Here is a 24,329-nt window from a genome sequence, read left to right on the forward strand (position 1 = left end):
TGTCATAAAATAAACCAGTTTTTGAAATGGAAGTTTTTTTGCCCAAAGGGAACTTATCTGTCCAGCAAAAGAACAGCACAAGCTAACTGTCAAGCCTTAAAAGCCTCAAAGGAACGTACCCTTTGGCAGCAAGAAAGCCTTGAAGAGCTCAGCACCCAAACTTGTCTTTTTAGTCAGTTCAGCTCAAGCTCGCTGATGGTTTGGGAGTATGAAAGGCGCCTTGATGCTTTTGAAGCTAGCCATCTGTTATATCCTATGTTCAATTTGTGTTTATGCAGTGGCCAGCAGAGTGAGATCCAAAGTTGCCTTGTATGCCAGTAATAAATCGCTTCTCAGCTGCCTGTAGGAAACAAGAGTATAGAAACAGGCCTTTGAGGTGATATGCAAAGGACATTGTGCTTACACCCTGTATTCTTTTTGTGAACAACCTCTGTGGATGTTCCAGTTGTTGTATATGCCTGGTCAAGTACATACTGACAGAGGTATTATACTCAATGATGGGTCTGATAATGGCTGAGTACAGTGCCACAATGACTTCCCTGGACCCAGATGCCATGTCCTTACTTATAAGTTAACTGACATAGAAAGATTTTCTTACAACCTTAGATGCTTGTTGATCGAAAGCCAGGTTATCTACATGAGTCACCAAATCCATGGTTACTGTGTGTACTTTTACAGGTGTTTTATCAATGAGACAGTTTCCCTGGGTGACTCACTTCCCAAAAGGTACTACTAGGCATTTCTTGGCATTGAGTTTTAAGTTGTGGCCTTGGCACCAGTCATTTGTCCACATTAGACCTTCCTGTAAAATGTTAGTGTCTTGGGGACTTCTATGATTGCCCTTAGAAAACAATCATCTGTAAACTTAGTAACCTAGAGACCCGTGACATTGGCTTTGACTTCTGAAAATTACATACCAAAGGGGAGCAGACCTAGCACACAGCCCTGGGGATTCTACCGGTAACCAGCTTCTTTGAAGAGGTGGTCTCTCCAATCCTACGTTCCTGGGTCTTGTCTGTGAGACAGCTGGTTATCCAGGGTGTTACACAAGGGTTTATGCCTAATTCAATGAGTTTGTTTATAGTGCCTGAGTTGGGTATTGTATCAAATGCCTTAGGTAGTCAAGGTAGGCAGTAGTCATTATGTACCTTTTTGCATTCATCCATTGCCCTGGTGACCCTTCTCAAAGAAGTCAGCCAGTTTTAATAGGCATGACTTGACTTTGATGAAACAAACTGGGTTGTGTCCAGTGTCTTAAAGTTTGCTATGTCACTGTTTCAATGGCTTTGCACATAAAACTAGGCAGACTAATATATCTGTAGTTCCCAGGATCCATTGATGGCCTGCCCTTGTGCAAAAGAATGACTGTTGCATTCTTCCATTTGCGTGACATGAAGCTTGTGCAAAGTATATGGCTGAATAGATCTTCTTGTCCAAATGACCATCAGAGAGGTCCCATGCCATATATTCACTAGCTATAGAACTCCCGCTACAATAAAGGAAAGCTAAAATGCCTATCTACAGGAACAAGAATCAGTCAGGATTAAACCCAATACCATTTTCCTAGGTAAACTAAACTATCCAGCTATAGGATGGGAAACCTACATCACCACTAATGCACAAGCACAGGGATTCCTAGACTGTATCAATACAAATGCCCTGGAACAATAAGTCAGAGTACTCACTAGGGGGAATAGCATTGTCCTTACTAATATAGGAGTATCTTGCACCATCCCTTGTGTATCTTCTTCACTTGTTAGGTCTTACCTTAAAGCAGTCTCCTTTGAAATAAAACTAAACCAGAGATCCTTTCCAAGGTACACATAACAGTGACAACAATGGCCCTGCTACCTCATATTTCAGGCTATTTAGGAGGCATTCTAGGATATTATTGAGGCCCATCAAAGCAGTATTCTTGGCCTTAGAGACAGTATCTAAGACCCGCTACCTACTGATAGTTGGAGAAATTATGTTAGATGGTATTTCCTGGGGGGGGGGTGCTAGGGGTTTGGGGGGGGGTTAAAATTGGAGCTGAACTTGTTAGTCAGAACATTTGCTATATCTCCTCGTTCTGTGAATATGACTCCATTTACCAAACATTTGGCGCACTGTTGTTTGCTGCCTTTGAGGTTTTGGATATGGTTAAAGAAGGCCTTATGGTTGTCTTTGGTCTGGGATGCTATCTACCTAAAAATTTGCTTTGTTGGACTTAATTAGTTCTTTTAGTTGTCTATTCAGAATCAGAATAGTCAGACTGAGAAGAAATTCCTGAAATACAACCATCCCCTTACAATGCTTGCTTTTCTGACTGAAATTCCATTTCAGAAAGCAAATTAACTCTTTTACTTTTCTTGCCTGAAGAATCAGATAGTAAAGAAAAAGCAGCAATACATTCCTTGGCAAATCCCAGTAAATCTACCCTGTTCATAGACACAGGGGACTGGAAATTTTTCTCACTAAGCACACTGTTCTTGTAAGATCACTAGTCAACTGACAGTTCTATGGGGCCTACCCAAAGAGCAGCATAAAAGCTCTGGAACTTTTCTTACTCTAAATGTCCTTTTATGGAGCACATGGAAGGCCCTTAGATTTTTGAAGCTGGCTGATCACAGGACCGTATAGCATAGGCTACTCCAACAGTGATCTATGTCTGAACATACTGTATTATACCAATTTCCTAAATTTAAATCAAAAGGACCTAAAACTCTTCTGGTCTCCAGTCAACCAACCACTGCATTCTGGCTAACTCATTCAACCTAGTCTCTCTGCTGTCCCTCAGTAAAATGATTTGGCCTCCTGGTTCAGCACATACAAACTTTATCAGCTGTATAACTTCTCACCTAAATCTCCCAACCTCCACTACATTACAACCTTCCGCTAAACCAACACTCCACTATAAAACTTTTACCCTGGAACTCATCTCTTCCATCATCAGGAAATAAAATACTTCCAAAACTTAAACCTACTATTGTTCCCAAGGATAACATACCAGGAGAACACATTAAAATGGCAGCAGAAGCTTTGGCCTACCCAATTTCTATATTAATTAACTGATACATTAAAGAAAGCTACTCTCCCAAATTAGGGAAAAAAATCTAACATCTTACTCACTTTCACAAATCGTACCAACTATTGATAAATAGCAATTCTGTTTCCACTCTCAAACGTCCATAAGAAATGTGTCCAAATACAAATACTCTCATTCATTTCAGACAATTATATGCTATCTCTGGCACTGCAAGGCTTCCACTCTAATCATGGTACTACTGTGGCCTTACTTAACTTCATCATCGCTATAAATAAAAACAGAAATGAGGGAAACCTAGTCTTTGCCAATCAAAGGCCTTTGACACTATGTCACATACAAAGTTGCTATAGAAATTGCCTCCCTAGTTCTAGACACAACCACACTCACTTGGCTTGACAGCTACCTGTCCTGCAGACAGCAGACTGATAAATGACAAAATAAAATCTCCCCTTTCCTTCTCAAAGCAGTGGAAGTCCCCAGGGCAGTATTCAAGACCCTCTTGTATTGAACATATTTGTGAAAGAACTCCACTCAGCAAACAAACATGCAAATGTCATGACTCCACTCTGATCTGTGATGCTAAAAAATGGATACAATGCAACAACTTACCCAGAATTTCCTTATGACTACTGAAATGTCACTTTATGATTTTAAACTTCTAAACCACAAAAAAATGCATCTTCATTCTAACCTCCACAAACAACACAAATATAATTAAAAATATCAAATAATTGGCGCAAACTACAGGATAAATCCTTACCTAATATAAAATGCTAGAAAATACAATGCTTCAATTTTTCTCCTTCCAACTCTCCTCTGTGTAGACCGTCTTCTCATCAACCTTCAGGCAACCCATGCCAATCTCCTTAAGCAATGCTATGTATTGGATTTATTCACTTATTGTTATGAACTTACTAATAATTTTTTTTAAACAAAGTAACCAAATGTGCTGCCAATGAGAAATAGAAATCTCAGTACTGTAAAAGCATCTTATATAAGAAAGCACAATCAAGCAGATACCGTCTCATCCCATATTAAAGAAGTTTTCACAGCCCATATCCCATCATTCTAAATTTATCTTAAAACATACCAACTTATATAGTCTCAAATTAATTCAGTGCCTCCTAAAAAGCCTTAATCTGACAGACCACCACAACTGTTTATCATCTTTTCTTTTAAGAGGAACACAAAGAGTAGCCCTATATTTTTGCTATAATTATTGACTGTTACTACTTCTTCCCCATGTCCTAGTACAACTATTTGCCTATGGATGGCCTTCATTACTGCTTTAATGACCAACCATGGCATCATTGACTTCAGCCCCAGGCAGCAGTTGTCTACCTCAAATTGCTGGACCCTTGAATCTAAATTTAACCTTTGGGTCTGGGTTAATAAGTACAGCTATAGTCACACCCCAGTAACCCACAGGAACCAATGAAATCACAACTGAAACCAAAATGGTGACACAGAAGGTATCCAAAGAGTTCCCCTTTCCACACATATGAGATGGCAAAGGGTACTATATTTACTGATAAAAGATGGGAATCATGGAATAAAATACCAAAAACATTGCTCTTACTCAGGAAAAGATTATCTCCAGCTAACAACTAGCTTGAAAGCACTGACATAAATTACAAGAACATTTCTCCACTGTTTCTGTATGGCTCACAATTACTCCTACTTTATGCAGTGTCAGGAAAAGAGATGGTTTTAAGTACCCACCAGGTGCTATCAGTGCATCAAAAGGGGTCTTTCTCAATACCCTTCTCATCATCTGCCTTATGCCAGGTGCATCATCCCTGTTAGGGAGGTATACATTAACAATAATTAGCAGTTATATGAGTGTCCATCTGCACCACCGCAAGCCATCTGCCATCATTTCTGAACTTCATCTTTGCAGTGAAAATTAATTCAACACAGGACTGCTACTCCTCCGTTCTCTGACTTACATCAAGAGTACCACTACTGCATTTCCTCCTTTTGGGTAGTAGAAGAATATCCTAGGTTTCCAGCTTCATTTCCTGTAATGAGGTGACATCATATGTATTTATTTAACATTTGTTTCCCGGGAAAGTCTGACTTGGAATGAGCCAATTATCAGTAAAGACCCGGGGAGAAATGCTCCAGACACATATCTTTGTAACATGGGAGGAAACTGGAGCACCTGGAAGATTTCCACACAAACACAGGGAGGACATCCAGACCCCACACAGAAGGTACCCCAGCTGAGAATCGTATCAGAGAATCTCTTGCTGTGAGGTGACAACCCAACAGCTGCACCACTGCCAGTCCCATTATCTATTAATATACTGTAACAGCCTAGTTCATTTGATTGGTGAACCAACAACTCCACACACACACACACACACATACACACACAAACACACACACACACACACACACACACACACACACACACACACACACACACACACACACACACACACACACTTGCACACATAATTAATCAACAAGCAAAAGAGAGCAACATTTACTATAAATGTTCTGTCATTAAATTCTGTGCATATGGAAAATTTACTTCCCATGTGAATTCCTTGAGCCTCATTTCTATGTAAACAAGAGACAGTGGCTCCATCAGAGCATACAAAGACCCAACAGTGACTTCCAAAATGGCTGCACACTGATCAGCAGCCTAATTTCATCTCTCCCAATATGAAAAAAGAAACTCAGCAATAAGAGCTAATAGTTTTGCCAGCGGGAGTAAAATTCAGTTGCTGGTTAGTAAGTACACTGCCTGGATGCCGGCAAAGAAGAAATTTTAAATAACATGAAAGACCATCAAGTAGAAAATGTGAAAACACTGACTGTGGATTCTGCAGCTGTTCAGCAAAAAATAATTCAAACTTCAGTTTTGGTACAAGAGATGGGTTCCATTAATTTAGAGGAAAAAATAAATCAAATGTAGTCAGAGCTAGTTAAAATAAATGAAACATTGAAGGAGTATATAGACTCAAATAATGAAAGTCTGGGAAAAGAGAAAAAGCTTTAACTAACTATTCAGATGAACTGATAAAACTGCAAAAATCAGAGGCTGGCTAAGCATGAGACTTTTCAGGAAGAGTTGTTTCAAAAATGGTGCAGTTAGAAGACATATCATACAGAGAAAACCTGAGATTGTCTTTTGTACCACAGAAACTGGAAGGCACAGACTGTATTAATTTTATGAAAGCACAGATAACCAACTGGACTACAGCCAGATATGTTAATTGCAAGGGCACATAAAGTGTATGTTCCAAACTTTGATAATAGAAAGCAGCCAAGACCTGTATTAGTAAAGATGCAATCATGCCAGCAGGAGTTGATCCTGACAAAACTATTGCAGAAGAGAAGAGTATTACAAATTGGAGCCAGTAGTGTATTTGTGGAAAATGATTATTCTCTGTACACCAGCCAGAAGAGAAGCAAATTGATCCCAGCAATAAGTGGATATCAAGAGGAAGGTGTGAGATACAAGCTGCTGTATCCAGTTATCTTCAGAATATTGTTTTTCCTGGTGGATCAAAGACATTTTTTTTGATGCAGAACAGGCTAAGGAGGAAATACAAAAGTTTATGCAACATAACTTGAGCCATCAAACAGAAGGCGACTCTGTTTCTCGTTCTGAAAATAAAGCTCATAGAGAAACTTTGCCAGTAAAACATTTTCCAATGTTCCAAAGGAAAGTGCTTGAGAAAAAAAAGAAAACAGCACAGGAGCTGATATAGGAGTACCTTGGACTAGAACCAGACTGTGGTGTTGGGAGACGGAGATGAACGAAGAAGACCAGCAATAATGAAATTAGTGAATAAATGTGAGATTATAAAACATCTATCAGATTTGTGAAATATAGCTTTGCAAGATAAAATGGCTAAGAAAGATTGGACTTTTTCTGACTTTGTTAAACTTATGGGTGGACTGTAAAGCATATACTCCACATTATGCAATTAATGCTTAGAAGGACACTAAAAGGGAAAACTTAACTGTAAGTAAAATAAGTTTTGTTCTTAATAGTATTTGTATAAAACATTTCATTATTTAAAATGCATGTTATATAGTAAAGCGGTTTTGCTTAGTGTGTAGTCAGGGCTATTTTACATGTAGAGATGGGGGAGTCTTTTCAGTGATTGTTGTATGTGATAAAAATATTAAAGTAAACAAGAAACCTAGTCCTTACAATGTAAAAAGAGAAGAATGACTGGATAAAAGCAAGTTTAAGATAATATGCTGTAATCTTGGGCTTCTGGGGTGGAGTGTAAAACTGAATTGATTATATTATATGTAGAGGTGAGATGATTTCTCTTATTTTTGCTTGAGTGAATATATGAATTAATGTCCGTGGCTTAATCTAAAAGCAAATGTGTTCAGTAATCTAATAGGCTTGAAAAATAATGGGGAGTGCTACGAGAAATGCTAAGTTTACTACATATGCAATATTAGCTTGTTTTTTTCCTTTGGCAAACATTCAGTGAGAGTCAAAAACTCTGCATCTGCAGGTAGTTATACATTCTGTTTTGTTCTGAGAAAAACTGATAAAGACTCCTTCACACAGCTGTAAAGTTATTAGCTGTTTTTTCTCATTGTTGACTATGTTTCCATGGAGACAACCTGTCTGCAGTTGCAAGCAATTCATCTTGCGAGTTCTGAGCATTGTATAAACTATCTGCAGTTGCAAGCAATTAATCTTGAGAGTTCTTAGCATTGTTTGCTTCGGAAAATGTAAAATGTAAAGGTACAAGGGCAAGCAGTTCAGCAATAAATAAATAAATAAATGAGGTATGAAATTATTGGAAGTGATTAAGAAACAGCAGCCTTAATACTTCAGTGCATTTAACAAAATAAGATATAATTTTGTTTTATTTAAAGATAGCCAGTGTACTTTTTCTAAATGTTAAAAGTTAAAGCTGAAAGCATACATGCTGTTTTTCACATCTTGGAGGGGAAAAGAAATAAGAAATGATCAGACAGCAATCAGTTTATGTGAGAGTACAGGCAGCAACATGTAGTTTAGCATGGGTACCCTTAATTTTATGTTAGGTAATGGCTATGGGTGCATCTGTTGATTTTGGGCAATTGGTGCTATCTAGTCAAACTTTACTTTTTTAGATATCCATAGTTTTGTGTGTTTATTCTAAGTGACTAGGTTATGGGGTATTCTGAAAATGTATTTAGCATTTTGTTTTAGGGTTTTCATTAAAAATAAAACGTCTTCAAAAATGTGACATATGTTCAAATGAAGATGACAAGAAACAACATTATAAAAGATCAACTTGCCAAGCATTAGTGTGTGCATGTAACGCAAAAGCCAAAAACACACATTCAAAAAAGCTGTCATGAATAATAGGTGAGAACAATAACTTCTTCTCATAATGGCTACATTATCCATATTATTTTGGAATGTAAATGACCTTATAGGTAAAGACATAAGAGTAAGAGTATTACGCTTCACCTCAAAAATCTAGATCCATCAGAGCCACAAGGGGCGAGACTTAAAAAACCTTGGCTATTAATAGGGCGTGCTGGAGGGGATAGATTCATCACCCAAAGACTATTATATTAAGAAATGAACATGCACATTTGATAAAGAAAGGATTTCAAGATTGATATTCTGTAGAATATCAGGGATGAAAGAAAAGGGGAGTAATTATACTAACTACAAGAGGAGCTGCAATAGTGACAGAAGTGGAAAAAAGATAATAATGGATTTGTGGTAGTAAGGGACTAATAGAAAGAGAGAAGGATTATGCTGATATGTATTTATATTCTACCAAAAAACTACTATTGTGGAGCTTAAGAAAAAATTAAGAGAAATATTCAGCTTTCAGCAGTAAATATTACTTATAGGTGGGGACTACAGCTTGATTTGCAACAGTAAGGATGTATTTGGGGACCTAGAAATGAAAATATAACAAAAGAAAGTAGATGTTTAAAGAACTTTATGAAAATATTTGGTATGCAATACATGAATTCAGTAGTATGAACTCAGGGAGAATTTACATATTATTCTCCAAGGCACAATAACTGGGCTAAACTAGATGAATATTATATTTCACAGGAACATATGAATTTAATTGAAAGTTTCAACCCTCTTCCAATAACTATTTCATATTGTGCACAAATAGAAACTATGTCAAAGGTGTAGGGTATTGAAGTAAAAATTAGACATTGGTGCTTTCCCAGCTACCTGTTAAAATGAGAGGATTTTAAGGAATGGGTAGTGGACATTATTTGAAAGTTATTAGGGAAGATTTTAATTTCTTCAAAAGTTATAGCTAGTGAGTGGGATAAAATGAAAATGTAGTTTAAAATTGGGCAAAATAAAAGAAAAACAGCTATGGTTACAAAGTAATAGGGATTAGAGGGGCTGACAAAGGTTAAAGTATTGCAGAATAAGAGGAATTTCACAAAACAAGCAGAGGTGTAACTGCAGAGTGCTAAAGAGAAAATAAAGGAGTAACTGAATAATATTCATGAGTTTAGAGAGATTGCTGTTAAGCAAATGTTTTTGATAATAACTCCAGAGCACAAAAAAACCTTTAGCACAATGACTCAGGCAACAAAAAGTAAAAAGGGTTTTTGCCAAACTTAGGGAGCCTATAACCAGAAATCCCAAATTGGTATTAGAGATATTTCAGAAAGTTTATGAAAATTTCTATAAAGCAGAGAAATTGTCAAATCAAGGAAAAAGTACAAATAGAAATATCCATAGAATACTTAAATATGCTAAGGTGGAGGTAGATGAGGCTCAACAACTAACAGTTATTATAGATGTAGATGAAATAAAAACAGTGATGTATAACCAATCCACAGAAAAGTCTTCCGGAATGGATGGTATTTCAGTGGAAGTTTTATTACCTAGAGAGTGAGAAGGTTGCTCTCTGATAAGTTGTGTCTGAAATGAGGAAACAGGTAGGGTTGTCCTTTTTCTCCTTTGTTATTTGTGCTATATTTAAAACCACTGGCAAAGAAAATAAGGGACTCAGAAATTCATGGGTATAATTAATATGGTATTCAAGAAAAATTGGCTTTATTTTCAGATTGTATTATTTTGTACAGGATAGAAGCAGAAAAGGACATTTCAGTGTTTTGGTACATTCTGAGACAGTTCTAGGTTTTTTCAGAATATAAAATTAATGAAGATAAAAAAGGCTATAGCTATAAGCTATGTACCCACACATGAATTGGTTCAGCAATACCCATATTTGTAGGGACATGATAAAATGAAGTATTTAGGAGTATGGATTAAAAAGGATTCTGTTATGACAGCTAAGGATATGTGGGAAGAGACTAAACAAAGGCTAATACAAACATTGAGGAACTGGAAGCTCTTGCCTATGGATATGGATCGCAAGATACAAATAGTAAAATGTTTTTGTCCCTTTAGTTTTACACAATGGTTAGGCACAGTTTTATCACTCAGAGAAGTTGTGGATTATAATTAATAAAGAGTTGAAGAAACTTATTTGGGAGATGAATAGGGCAAGAGTCAAGTGGGATAAGTTGATCCTCCCAATAGAAGAAGAAGGTTTAGGATTAACTAATTTAAGGCAATATTTCAGACCTACACAGTTAAAGCTTTTATAAATAACATAAGCCAACAGCTACAATTCCATGTGGAAAGGGATGGCAATGAAGCAGGGGGTTATTTCAAGAAATAAAGAAAAAAAATAGGATGTTGAACATAGATCCTTAAGGAGAATAACAAAAGTCAGACAGAATATTATATTCCTAAAGTAGCAGAAATTATGCTAAGAATTAAGCCAGCATGGGAATGGAGAAAAGACAATTCTAATAAGGATGACTACAATTAGGGGTTCAGACAATAGTAAGAAGTGTTGGAATTTACTGGAGGAAGCTGGCAAAGGAACCAAGATATTGTGAACTATTAATTAGAGAAGGAAACATAATAGAATGGGAAAATGCCAACAAGACATTTGGACTGCAGGCTAGTGATTGCCTTCCCTATCAGGGATTGATATCAGAGTACAGACAAAGAGAAAGTGATAGAGGAATACTAAATGAAAGACCTGCACTGGTTGAGTTTTTAACTGAATCTAGAACAGAAGTTCCTGTTAAAAAAGGGATAACTAGTAGGACATATAAAATATAGCACAATAACTATACAAATCAATCAAAAGAGTTCAGAAATAATTGGGAACAGACAGTACATATAAAATTCATAAAATAAACCATAGGAGGACATATGTATGGCTCCCAAATATGCAACAAAATTTAGAAGATTTAGGGGTTTTGCCTGGAAGTGTTTCCATAGATACTTTTATACCCCTAGCAGACTCCAGATAATTTTTCCTCAGCTAGATGGCAAATGTTGGAGGCATATTGGGGAATAAGAAGTTATGTACCTACCATAACGTTCCATGTTAGTTGTCTTCTTCTGGCCTTCTTTCTTGCTGGTTGGGTTCGGAGCCGATCCTCGGCTCCAACTCGGCCATCTTCAAAAGCTCGAGAGCTGCTTACTGGCTCAAGGCCCCCCCCTATATCCCATGATGCCTGGTGCTAGATACCCAGATCTCGTTCGGTAAATCTAACTACAGACATAATAATAACAATTATAATAATAATAATAATAATACAGTAAACTGTAGTAGGATGCATGAACCTACTGGAGAGACTGATAGTGAGAAGTAATAGCCAGAGAAGACTCAGCCAGTGATAAAAAAAAATAAGGAACTCTTCTCGGTCTACTAGGATAGGGGGATGGAGGGTGGGACGCAAGAAAGAAGGCGAGAAGAAGACAACTAACATGGAACGTTATCGTAGGTACATAACTTCTTAATGTTAAGTTGTCTATCTCGCCTTCATTCTTGATGGTTGGGACAGTGTCCCTAGCACCTCAATCCTGGGTGGCTCATCGGAACAGACTCTTCAGAACAGTGGAACCAAAATCAGCTCTGCTCCTGGAGGCCACATCCAGCTTATAATGTGAAATGAAGGTATGAGGATTGGCCCATGTAGCTGCCGCACAAATAGTTTCCATTGGCAATCTTGCCTGAAAGGTCACTGAAGTAGCTAGAGCTCTAGTGGAGTGACCTTTTGGTTTAGCAGGAAGCTCTTTATTCCTTAACTGATATATAAATGTAATAATAGATGTCAACCACCTAGATAAGGTTAATTTCGACACCGGTATACCTTGTTTACCCTCAGCATAGGACAGGAACAGCTGGTCTGATTTTCTGATTTGCTTGTTTCTTCTATGCAAGTAAAAGTGTAATTGTCTATTAACGTCCAACTGATGTAATTTGTATTCCGCTTTGTTGGAATAATTTGGAAAAAACACTGGTAGGTCAATGGACTTATTCAAATTATTATCAGAAGCAACCTTTGGAAGAAAGGAAGGGTTAGTCCGAAGAGAAACTCTATCATTGTGAAAAACTAGGTAAGGAGGACGAACACAAAGAGCCTGAAGTTCAGAAACTCTTCTAGCCGACGTAATTGCAACCAGAAGAAGGGTTTTCCAAGAAAGAAACTTCAAAGAACAAGAAGCTGCAGGTTCAAAGAGGGGCATTATCAGGGAAGCTAAAATCAAATTCAGATCCCACGGAGGCGGGGGATCTCTTACTGGGGGCCTGAGTAGAGTGGTCCCTTTAAGAAAGGCTTTACAAAGCTTATGGGACATGATGTTTGTATCAGCTAGGCCCGTTTGAAAGTTTGACATTGCAGCTAGCTGGACTCTAATCGTGCCAGAAGAGGATCCAGCTCGAAAAATTTCCGCTAGAAATTCTAAAATATGGTGCACAGGGGCTGAAAAGGGATCTATATTCCTGGTCTCTGCCCATAAGGAAAAACGTTTCCACTTAGTAGCATAAGTTTTTCTAGTGGTAGACTTATGCAAGGATAAGATGATTTCACGCACCGAGTGGGAGATGTTCGGAAGCCTGGCTAAGGTCGGAAGTGGAGCAACCAAGCAGTGAGCTGGAGAGATTGAAGAGATTGGTGCAGCCCGCCCGACTGATGGATCAGGAGGTCTGGAAGTGGGTCCATGGTTCAGGGCTGCTCCAGAAGGTGATGATGCAGGAACGAGAACCAAATTTGTCGAGGCCAGTAATGGGCAATGAGGATCATCTTGCATCCCACTGTGGTAGCTTTCTGCATTAGTTTGGGAATCAGAGGAAACGGAGGGAATGCATAAAGAAGTCCCTGAGGCCAATTGTGAACTAGACCGTCTCTGGGGAAGTGTCCGGGAAGAGGGAGGAGAGAGAAGAAATTGTTGCACTTGCTGTTGAAGGGGGTGGCAAAAAGGTCATAGCAAGGCTGACCCCATTTGCGGAAGATTTTGTCCGCCACAGTATGATTGAGAGACCACTCGTGAGGCATGAGAATTGCTCTGCTCAGCCTGTCTGCTATAATGTTGGACTTCCCAGGGATGTGCGCTGCTATCAGAAACTGTTGGGAAGAGATCGCCCACTGCCAAAGTCTGAGTGCTTCTCGACATACGGGGTAGGAATTGGTTCCGCCCTGCTTGTTGATGTACCATACTACTGACATATTGTCTGTTTGAATTGTAATGGTCCCGATGGGAAGAGAGTTCTGAAGAGCTTGCAACGCTAAAAGCACGGCCCTCATCTCCAAGACGTTGATATGCAGATGGTACTCGTGAGGCTGCCAGGTGCCTTGGACTGTTCTGCCCTGAAAATGCCACTCCCCCACCCGATCAGGGAGCATCCATGGTCACCGTAGCTACTCGAGGAGGAAGAACAAATGGTCTGCCCTGGTGTAATGATGGGGAAACCATCCACCAAACAAGTTGGTTTTTGCATGACTGTGTGATCATTATCATGTGAGACATTGGGAGTTGCTGGAAGGACCACTGTGTGAACAGCATCCACTGAAGAATCCTCATGTGAAAACGTGCGAGGGAGACTAGTATGATAGCCGCTGTCATGAGACCCAATGTTCTTAGGACGAATCTGGCCTGAATTTTTTTGCATCTTAATAAGACCTGCACATGTCGAATGTCTAACACTCTGTCTACTGGAAGTCTCGCTGTCATGTCCTTTGTATTTAAGTTTGCGCCTATAAAGGTGATATATTGACAAGGCGACAATGCAGACTTTTCAAAATGTATTGTGATGCCTAGTTTGGAGCAAGTTTGGATGGTGTAGTCTCTGGCTCGCAGCAGGTGATGCCTGGTGGTTGCAGTAAGGAGCCAGTCGTCTAAATATGGAAACACCTGGAATCCTTGCCGTCTCTGGTGAGCGGTAACTACTGCCAAACATTTGGTGAACACCCTGGGGGCTGTGATGAGACCAAAGGGCAGAGCTCTGAACTGATAATGACTGGCTCCCAGCCGGAAGTGGAGGAATCTTCTGGAGTGTCTGTCCATTTTGATATGGTAGTACGCGTCCTGAAGATCTATGGATCACATCCAATTGTCCTGACCCAGAAAGGGTAAAAGGACTGTAGCGTGACCATCCGGAACTTCATTCTTTGAACAGACCTGTTTAGTCTGCTGAGATCCAGAATGGGTCACCAGTCCCCTGTCTTTTTTGTACCAAAAAGAACCTTGAGTAAATTCCAGATCCTTGCTGGTCTGCTGGGACTGAATGGATGGCTCTTTTTCTTAGCAGTTTTGAAATTTCTTGAACTGCTTGATCCCTTAGATTGGGTGGAACATCTGGAAGTGATTTGTTGGGATTGTGTGGAGTGCGAAGGAAGGGGATTTTGTAGCCTTCGGATATGACAGACAGTACCCATTTGTCTTGTGTTATACTTTGCCAGGCTTTTGGGTACAGCGATAATCGTCCCCCGACTGCCTCCGAAGGTGGACAGCCGGGCAGCACTTCAGGGATGCTGGAAGGGCTTGTCAGAGAAAGATTCTCTTTGGCCCTGATTTTGCGGACCCCCTCTGCCCCTAGGGCGGCGTCTACTGTTGTTCCCTCCTCTGCCCCTGGTGGGGAACTCTCCACGTGTGTCAGGCACGGCTCCCTGGGGTTTCTGGAACCACATTTTTCCACTCTTCTGACCCTTGGGATACGGTCTTGAAGGAGTGAAAAAACGGACTCCCACAGCAGAGAGAGTCTTGCCTTCCTGTTCACACCTGGTAAGGGTATCCTTCACCTGTGGTCCAAACAGAGCAGAACCATCAAAGGGGGTGTTGGTGAAAGACGCCCTGAAGGGTTCCGCAAAGTTGCATAACAGCATACAAGCGTGCCTCCCCAAAGCCACGCCTGGGCCTGCGGCCCTACTCGCGCCATCAGCTGCATAAGTGATGAGCCGCATGGAGGAGTTTACTACCGAATTAAGAGTTGCCAGCTGGGAGGAAACCTTAGCCTGGACCCCCGCAGCTGATGGATCTTGAAAGGTATCTCCTAGCTCTTTAAGGAGATCCCTTTGAAGGCGGGTAAAGTGGCACAAATAGTTCAGCGACCTCATGGAGAAGGTTGCTGAGGAAAACATCTGCTTCCCATATCTGTCCATCGCCCTAGATTCCTTATTAGGGGGATGGACAGACGAAGAAGTTTCAGCCAACTCCTTTTTTGTGGCTGCTGCTACCACCATGGCATCAACGGGAACACCCTTGGTCAGAAATTGCTTGTCTTGTGGGGCAGTAATACATTTTGTGGGCCTGCGGGGAGTTGGTTCCATTGTGTCTGGAGCTGACCACGCCTTTCGAGCCACCACAGACATCAGTGGATCGAAAGGCGGAGACACCCAGGAGGTGGAGGGTCGGGATCCAAATGCGTCCAGGAATACCGACTCATCCTCGGAAGGGTTAAGAGTATTCCAGTTCCCCCTCTGCCTAAGAATCTCAAGGATGTCTGAGAAAGAGATGTCCTCAGAGGGGGATCTCGAGGACCCTTCCAAGTCGGTATCTGAAGTGACAGACTCAGGGGAGTCAACATGCTTCCTCTTGCATTTCCTCTTTCGAGGGGGCTCCTCTGAATGAACGGGGGAGGCCTCGGAAGAGGAAGATACACCCAATGGGGTGCCCTGGAGCGCTTGTTCCCCACGCTTGGGGTCTTGAGGATGGGCAAAGGCAGGAGCAGGCACCATGGGGGGAAGAGCCGATGAGGCTGACCAAGAGGCTGACTCAGATGCCAGCACACTCCTCATGACCTCGAAGGCGCCTCTTCCCAATATCGGAGAAGGCTCCGGCTCTGAAGAGACCAGAATCCTTCCCGGGACCGAGAGACATGTAGGAGCCAAACTCACCTGCGCCGAAGCTCTGAGAGGAAGAACGGGGTCGGACAAGGGTCTGATGCCACTTGTCCCCTCAGAGCCGAAGAGGGAGTCCCGGCACCCAGATCCCTCCAAGGACAGCACCATGGAAGAGATCGGAACCGACGACGGTGTTCCACAGCAGAGGTCAATTCCTTGTTGGTCAGATCCGACCACAAGCTAATCACCCTAGATATCCACATCCCGCCCCACCCCCCATTAGGGAAACCACTGTAAAAAATTTCTCCAAAGCCAACTTCACGCTTCTTAAGACAGAAGTGGCAAACTTCACGACACCCATGCAGACGGACAATAGAGGTTCGACTGCTGAATCCTACACAAATGCACTTTATAAGCACTTACACAAGTGCATGGATCATGCTATCCCTAACAGGACCAAGATGCTATCCTCCAAAAAAAGGAAGCCAATCTGGTGGTCCCCTGCCATAAACAAACTCTACAACAGAAGAAAGAAACTGTTGGAAAAAAAAGAGTAAAATCCCATGATTGGAGGAAATCACTGGTCAGCCTCAGTAAGAAACTGAGATCCCTCATAAAATCCTCCAAAGCTAGTTACGAAAACAAAATTGTCACTGATTCTAAAGACAGTCACAAAGCATTCTATAGCTATGTCAAGAATCTCAATGGCAACACTCAGATCTACTCTGAGTTACAGCACAATGGCACTAAATATACAGAACCAACTGATATTGCCAACATCCTGGCAGATAGGTTCAGTGCTAACTTTACTCCTCTCTCACCCCCTAAAGGGCCCATCTCTATACTGGAAGAATGCAAAGTTCCTGTAATCACGGCTGCATAGGTAAAAACCACACTCTCCAAAGCCAAGAACACAGCATCCATGGGACCTGACAACATCCCAGGCTGCATTCTACATGAACTACAGAATGAACTGGCACCCCACCTAAGCACCATGTTCAATCATAGCCTCACCTCAGGCTTTTTGCCCACTGACAGGTGCACAGCGACGGTTATCCCACTCCACAAAGGGGGGGCCACCACGGACCCTGGGAACTACCGCCCCATTAGCCTAATGAGCTTGGTCTGCAAGGCCATGGAACATATCATCATGGAACTTATAAACAAAAATATTGGTAATCTCCAAACTCTGGACCCCACCCAGTTCGGGTTTGTAAAAGGCAGATCATGTCTCCTAAACCTGATAGACTTCTTTGAAGCAGTCACCAAAGCCGTAGATGAGGGTAAGGTGGTTCACACAGCCTATCTAGATCTCGCCAAGGCTTTTGACACCATCCTCCATTCTGGAATTATAGATAAACTCACTAAACTAGTTATAAATCCCTACGTCACAAGATGGGTTGCCAACTGGCTTACTGACAGAACCCACACTGTGAAAGCAGCAGACTCCAAATCCGACTTCAGACCAGTGACAAGTGGAGTACCACAGGGTTCAGTCCTGGGTCCTCTCCTGTTTGGTATCTACTTTTCTGAAGTACAGGCTAACACAGAAGGTCTTTGGCTAACGAAGTTCGCAGATGACTGCAAACTAGGAGCCATAATTGAAACTCCTAATGACGTGGAGATCCTACAAAAGAGCCTCACTGAGACAGATGCCTGGTGTCAAAGCCATGGCCTCAAGCTCAATGCCAAAAAGTGCATTATCATGCCCTTTGGTAAAAACTCTGTACCCATGAGCTACCACATAGGTGGTAGTCTACTTAACACCGAAAGTGTGATAAGAGACCTTGGGACACAGGTGGACAATAGTCTCTCCTTTGATAATCACATTGCCACAGTAGTCAGGAAATCCTTCTACGTGGCACACCTCATCACAAAAGGTTTCTCATCCAGGAAAAAAGAGCTCATTGTTCCCCTCTACTCATCACTCATTAGACCCATTATTGAGTACAATTCCCCTTTTGGTATGTACCTCACAAGACATCTACAACAATTGGAAAGGTCGCAGAAATACCTCACAAAGAGGATTACCAGCCTCAAACAGATGCCCTGTGCAGACCGTCTCAAAAAACTCCAGCTTTACTCAGTCTCATATCGCCTACTCAGAGGTGATCTCTGCCTAACATACAAAGCTATGTCAAACCCAGAGCTGTTGGACGTGCTCCACTTAAAGAAATCCCAATCCCTCCAAGCTACACACTCTAGGGACCTAAACCTTGTCACCACAATAAACAGAACATGCTGGAGGGATAGATTCCTGTCCCAGAGACTTCCTATCCTCTGGTACAAACTGCCTATTTATATCAAACAAAGCTCCTCATTAGCACACTTCAAGAAAAGTCTTGATGATTGGATGGGAAATAAGAATTTCACCCCAGGGATCACCTCTGGGGCTCTGCTCGACAGGGGCACAGGAAAATAATTTTCTTGGTGGCGAAAGCCAGGGTACCTTTTTGGCTAGGCTTATATAGGCCCTAGGGACAATAGACTAGTACCTACCTATGAACCTATAAAACAATATATGTGATGTATAACATTTGCAAATGTAAACTTGTTACTATGGTTTAATTACATTTATATAAAAAAGAAGTTATGTATACTCACCATAACGTTCAATGTTTGTTGTCCATCTCACCATTCATTCTTACAATGATGGGTTTGGAGCTGATCCTCGGCTCTGACTCAGCCAAATACTTAGCTGAAGATCTCAAACTTGGCTCATGTCAAAAAGGTATCCCACAATTCAGTGGTATAATTCCCCAGATCTTGTTTGCCGCTAATACTGAACAATATATACACTATATACATATGTACAAACATATACACATAAACAAGTGTCTAAGTCCATATCAAATGTACTGGAAGGAGAAACAAGCTGAGACAAAGAGCCCCTGAGGTAGTGGAAATCTACCCGGTCCACAAGAAGTCTTTGGCAGGGGGAAGGAGGGTGGGCTCGTAAGAATGAATGGCGAGATGGACAACAAACATGGAACGTATTGGTGAGTACATAACTTCTTTATGTTATGTTATCCTATCTCATCTTCATTCTTACAATGATGGGACAGTGCCCCTAGCACCTTTTTTTTCTGGGTGGCTCATGAGAGTACAGCTTTCAGCACCGTGGAACCAAATGATGCCCTGTCCCTGGAGACCATATTCACTTTCTAATGAGTAATAAAAGTATGTGGTGTAGACCAAGTAGCTGCTGCACAAATATTATCTATGGGGATTCTGGCTTGAAAAGCAGATGCCATAGCCAATGCCCTGGTGGAATGAGTCTTTACTTTGAAAGGTAATTCCTTGTGATTTGATTTATAAATAAATGTAATACAATTTGAAAGCCAATTGGAAAGAGTAGTTTTTGAAAGTGAGGATCCCTTTTTTGCATCGGAAAAGGATACAAATAATTGGTCAGATTTTCTGAAGTCTTTGGTTCTATGCAAATAGAATCTAAGTTGTCTGTGCACATCCAGTTGGTGTAATTTGTACTTTGCCTTGTTGCTGTGTTGAGGAAAGAATACTGGAAGTTCTATGGATTGATTTATATTGTTTGGAGACGCAACCTTTGGTAAAAAGGAAGGGTTAGTACGTAAGGATACCCTATCCTTATGAAAAATCAAATATGGTGGTTTACTAGAAAGAGCTTGCAGTTCTGACACCCTTCTGGCAGAAGTTATAGCCACTAGAAACAAGGTCTTCCATGAAAGGAACTTGAAGTCTGAAGACAAAGACGATGGGAGGTAAAATGAGATGAGACAAAACAAAATTTAGATCCCAGGGAGAAAGGGGTTCCGTGAAAGGAGGTCTTAATAAGGAAGCACTTTTCAAGAAGGCTCTACACAACCTATGTGACATTAAGTTTGGAAAAGTATCACCAATATGAAAATTTGAAATTGCAGCAAGGTGAACTTTGATGGTTGCTGCAGCTGAACCTTGTTGAAAAAGTTCTGCCAAGAATTCCAAAATAGACTGAATAGATGCAGAGAAAGGATCAATGTTCTTATCTTGAGCCCACAGGGAACACCTCTTCCATTTACTAGAATAAAGCTTTCTAGTGGAAGCTTTATGGGAGGACATTAAGATATGTCTAACAGTGGGAGTGAAATTGTGAAGCCTGATTAAAATGGGAAGTGGAGCAGCCAAGCTGTCAGTTTTAGGGTGTGGTCAGAAGGATGAAGCTCCCCTGACATATGAGTCAGCAGATCTGGCACTGAGTCCAGAATACAAGGCTTCTCCTGAAGGTGGGGTCACAGGAAGGGGAACCGAACTTGCAAGGCCAGTAAGGGGCAATGAGAATTATCCTGTTTCCCGAGCTTTGAGCTTTCTGAATTACTCTGGGTATGAGAGGAAATGGTGGAAAGGCATATAGAAGTCCCGAGGGCCAATACTGAGCAAGAACGTCTCTCAGTGTCTCCCCCGGAGGGGGAACTAGGGTAAAGTAGTTGCTGCACTTGGCATTCATGGGAGTGGCAAAGAGATCGCAGCAAGGCTGTCCCCATGTCTGGAAAATAATTTCTGCTACATTGTAATTGAGAGGCCACTCGTGAGGCATTAGGATTGCTCTGCTCAGCTTGTCCGCTATCACAATGGACTTCCACGGAATGTGCGTTGCGATTAGAAAGCACTGGGAAGAAACAGGTCTATATTGAATTAGTGAACGCTTAGAAAAGCGAACGCTAATTCATCGACCATTTTTAAGCGAAAGCTTAAAATCTCGAACACCCGGAACACCGATTTTTTTCACAGGGAAAAAAAAATCGCTGGGCCGGTTTTGAGAGTTCACCATTCCCTCCACTGTGGTACGATCTTGGAGTTGGTATATTTAAGTAGGGGGGGTACAGCCCCCCATGTCAGGGGGTGTGGGGGTTAAAGCCCCCCACATTAGATAATGTTTTAAGTTTAATTTGTTTTTTTTTGTTTTTTTTTGTGGACCAGTGATTTTTTTCCCCGTGAAATAAATCACTGTTCCGGGTGTTCGAGATTTTAAGCTTTCGCTTAAAAATGGTAGATGAATTAGCATTCGCTTTTCTAATATTTGCTAATTCAATATAGACCTGAAGAAACTGCCCATTGCCATACTCTTAGGGCTTCTCACACAGGGGGTAGGATCTGGTTTCCCCCTGCTTGTTTATGTACCAAACCACAGACATATTGTCTGACTGGATCACAATAGTCCCTAGAGGGAGAGAGTCTTGAAGTGCTTGCAACACAAAAAGCACTGCTCTCATCTGTAGAACATTTATATGCAAGTGAGCCATGTGATCTTGCCATGTACCTTGGACTGTTCTTCCCAGATAATGCCCCCCCCCCCCGTTTGGGAAGCGTCCGTGGTCACTGTAGCTATTGGCTGAAGTGGAACAAAGAGTCTGCCTATTGTTACATGAGTGGAGTGTATCCACCATCTCAAGTCGTTCTTGCAAGATTCCATTATTCTGATTAGATGAGACACTGGAAGCTCTTGAAGTGACCATTGGGAGAATAATAGCCACTGAAGTATCTTCATGTGCATTCTGGCAAGAGGAACTAATGTAATTGTGGAGGCTATTGTTCCTAATAAGCGTAGAATTACTTTTGCTTTCACTTTGTCCATGGGAAGGATGTGAAGTATTTCCTGTCTGAGAGCTATGACTCTTTCTGTTGGAAGACATGCTACAATCGATGAAGTGTCTAGATCTATGCCTATGAATGTAATACATTGACAGGGCAACAAGGCAGATTTTTGAAAATTTACTGTAATGCCCAACTGATTGCAGATGTCCAAAGTTAGATCCCTGACTTGTAGGAGTAGATCCTTGGTGGTGACAGATAGGAGCCAGTTGTCTCAATAGGGAAACACATGGAATCCTAGACACCTCAGGTGACCCGTGACTACTGCCATACATTTAGTGAACACTCTGCGGGCTGTAGTGAGACCAAAGGGCAGAGATCTGAACTGGTAATGGCTGGCTCCCAGCCAGAAGAGTAAGTACCTTCTTGATGTCCTGTCCATTTTTATGTGGTAGTAAGCATCTTGAAGGTCTACTGAGCACATCCAATTGTCTTTCCCTAAAAAGGGGAGTATAGACTGCAGTGTCACCATTTGGAACTTTGACCTCTTGACAGATTCGTTTAACTTCTTATGTCCAATATGGGCTTCCACTCCCTGGTTCTTTTTGGCACTAAAAGTAATCTTGAATAAGTTCCGAATCCTATTTGGTCCGTGGGGACTTCTTGGATGACTCTTTTTTGGAGCAACTTTTGAACCTCTATAGTTGCTTGTTCCCTTAGATTGGGTGGAACATCCGGGAGTGTTTTGGCCTTTGGGACAGGTTTGCAAAAAGGGATGACGTATCCTCTGGATATTATGTTTAGTACCCATTTGTCGTTTGTGATATTTTGCCAGGCTTCTGGGTACATCGATAAACGTCCCCCAACTGCCTCCAGAGTAGAGCAGTTGGGCCTCCTTTCAGGACCGCTGATAAGGGCATCCACAAAAGGAATCACAGTCACCCTGGTTTTGCGGAACCCCTCTGCCTCTGGGGAGGTGTCTACCATTATTACCTCCCCCTCTGCCCCTGCGGAAGGTATCATGCCATGCAGCCTGGAAAAATCTCTGGGATCTTTTGAACCACATCTTTCCGCTCTTCTGACCTTTGGGATAAGGTCTTGAAGGTATGGAAAAATGTTCTCCAATGGCAGAGAGAGTTTTTCCTTCCTGCTTGCATCGGATTAGAGTGTCTTTTACTTTGGGTCTAAAGAGTGAGGAACCATCAAAAGGGGTATTAGTAAAGGTAGACTTGAAGGGCTCTGCAAAATTACACAAACACATCCAGGATTGTCTCCTAAGGGAAACTCCGGAACTCGCTGCCCTGCTCGCTCCATCAGCTGCGTATGATCTGAGCCTCATGGAGGAGCTGACAATGGAATTTAAGGTGGACAGCTGGGAGGAGACCTTAACATTCACCCCCGCAGCTACTGAATCTTGTAGAGTATCTCCTAGCTCTTTCAGGAGATCTCTTTGTAGCCTCGTAAAATGGGATAAGTAGTTCAGCGATCACAGAGAAAAAGTTGCTGAAGAAAGGATATGCTTCCCGTATCTGTCCATCATTCTAGAATCTTAATTCGGAGGATGAACAGATGAGGAAGTCTCTGCAAGTTCCTTTTTGGTGGCTGCTGCCACCACCATAACATCTACAGGTACTCCCTTTGCTAAAAATTCTTTGCCCAAAGGAGCTGACAAAAAATTGTTTGGCCTCCGGGGGACCGGTTCCAAAGTGTCAGGTGACTCCCATGCCCTTTGACTAACCAGGTCCATTAGTTCATCGAAAGGCAGAGACACCCAGGAGGCTGAAGGTTGAGACCCGAAAACCTTCAGGTACACTGATTCCTCATCAGAAGGGGTTGTGGTCTGCCAGCCACCTCTTTGCTTAAGGATCTCTAAAATATCTGCAAATGAGATATTGTCAGAGGACGACCATGGGGACCCTTCCGACTCATCGAGGTCAGTGTCTGAAGTGATGGACTCATCTGGGGAGTCAACATGCTTCCTCTTGCAAATTCCCTTCCGAGGTGGCTCCTCAGAAGGATATTCTGGAGAGGCCTTGGATGAGAGGTGTTTGCCCAATGGGGGATCCTGAGGCTTTGGGTCTCTGCTGTCTTGAGGAATGGGTGGTGCTGGGACAGTAACCGGTGCCTTGAGGTGACAAGTATTGGTATCCTTCTGTGGTGGTGACTGGGTAGACAACACACCCCTCATCAGCTCAAGGGTGGATCCCGCTGGCTCCGAAGACTCAACCCAGCTCTGAGGAGACAGAGGAAGGCAACAGAGCCAACGAGGCCAATGTAGGAGCCAAGCTAACCTGAGTTGAAGCCCCCAAGGGGTAAGCTCGGCACCAAAGAAGATTGGGGCCGAGAATCCCCCCGGGGCTGATCAGGGAACCCCATCTCCCAGACTCACCGGACGGTGCCGAGAGAGTTGGAGCAGATGTCGGCTGAAGGGAATCCCAGAACCGACAGTTCCACAGTAAGTGGTACTGAGCACTCCAGCTCCGAAGGTCTAGCTTGGCTCGGAGGAGGAACAATAGTGAGCACAGTAGGCTCCAAAACCAAATGGGTGGGAGCCGAGAACAATTTAGTCAGTGCCGGCGACTTGAGGAGTCTATGCACAACCCTTTCCATGTCCTCATCTGATAAACTTCTTGTACAC

General features: G+C 41.9%; 1 protein-coding gene across 2 annotated transcripts in view; it reads right to left on the minus strand.

Annotated features, from left to right (window-relative positions):
- The window catches only part of LOC122812269 (nuclear factor 1 X-type-like), a 2,275,854-nt gene that overhangs the window by 1,397,041 nt on the left and 854,484 nt on the right, over positions 1–24,329 (minus strand). The window lies entirely within an intron of this gene.

The sequence above is a fragment of the Protopterus annectens genome, chromosome 9.part0 (genome assembly GCF_019279795.1).
Source record: "Protopterus annectens isolate FY-2018-M chromosome 9.part0, PAN1.0, whole genome shotgun sequence".
NCBI lineage: Eukaryota > Metazoa > Chordata > Ceratodontiformes > Protopteridae > Protopterus > Protopterus annectens.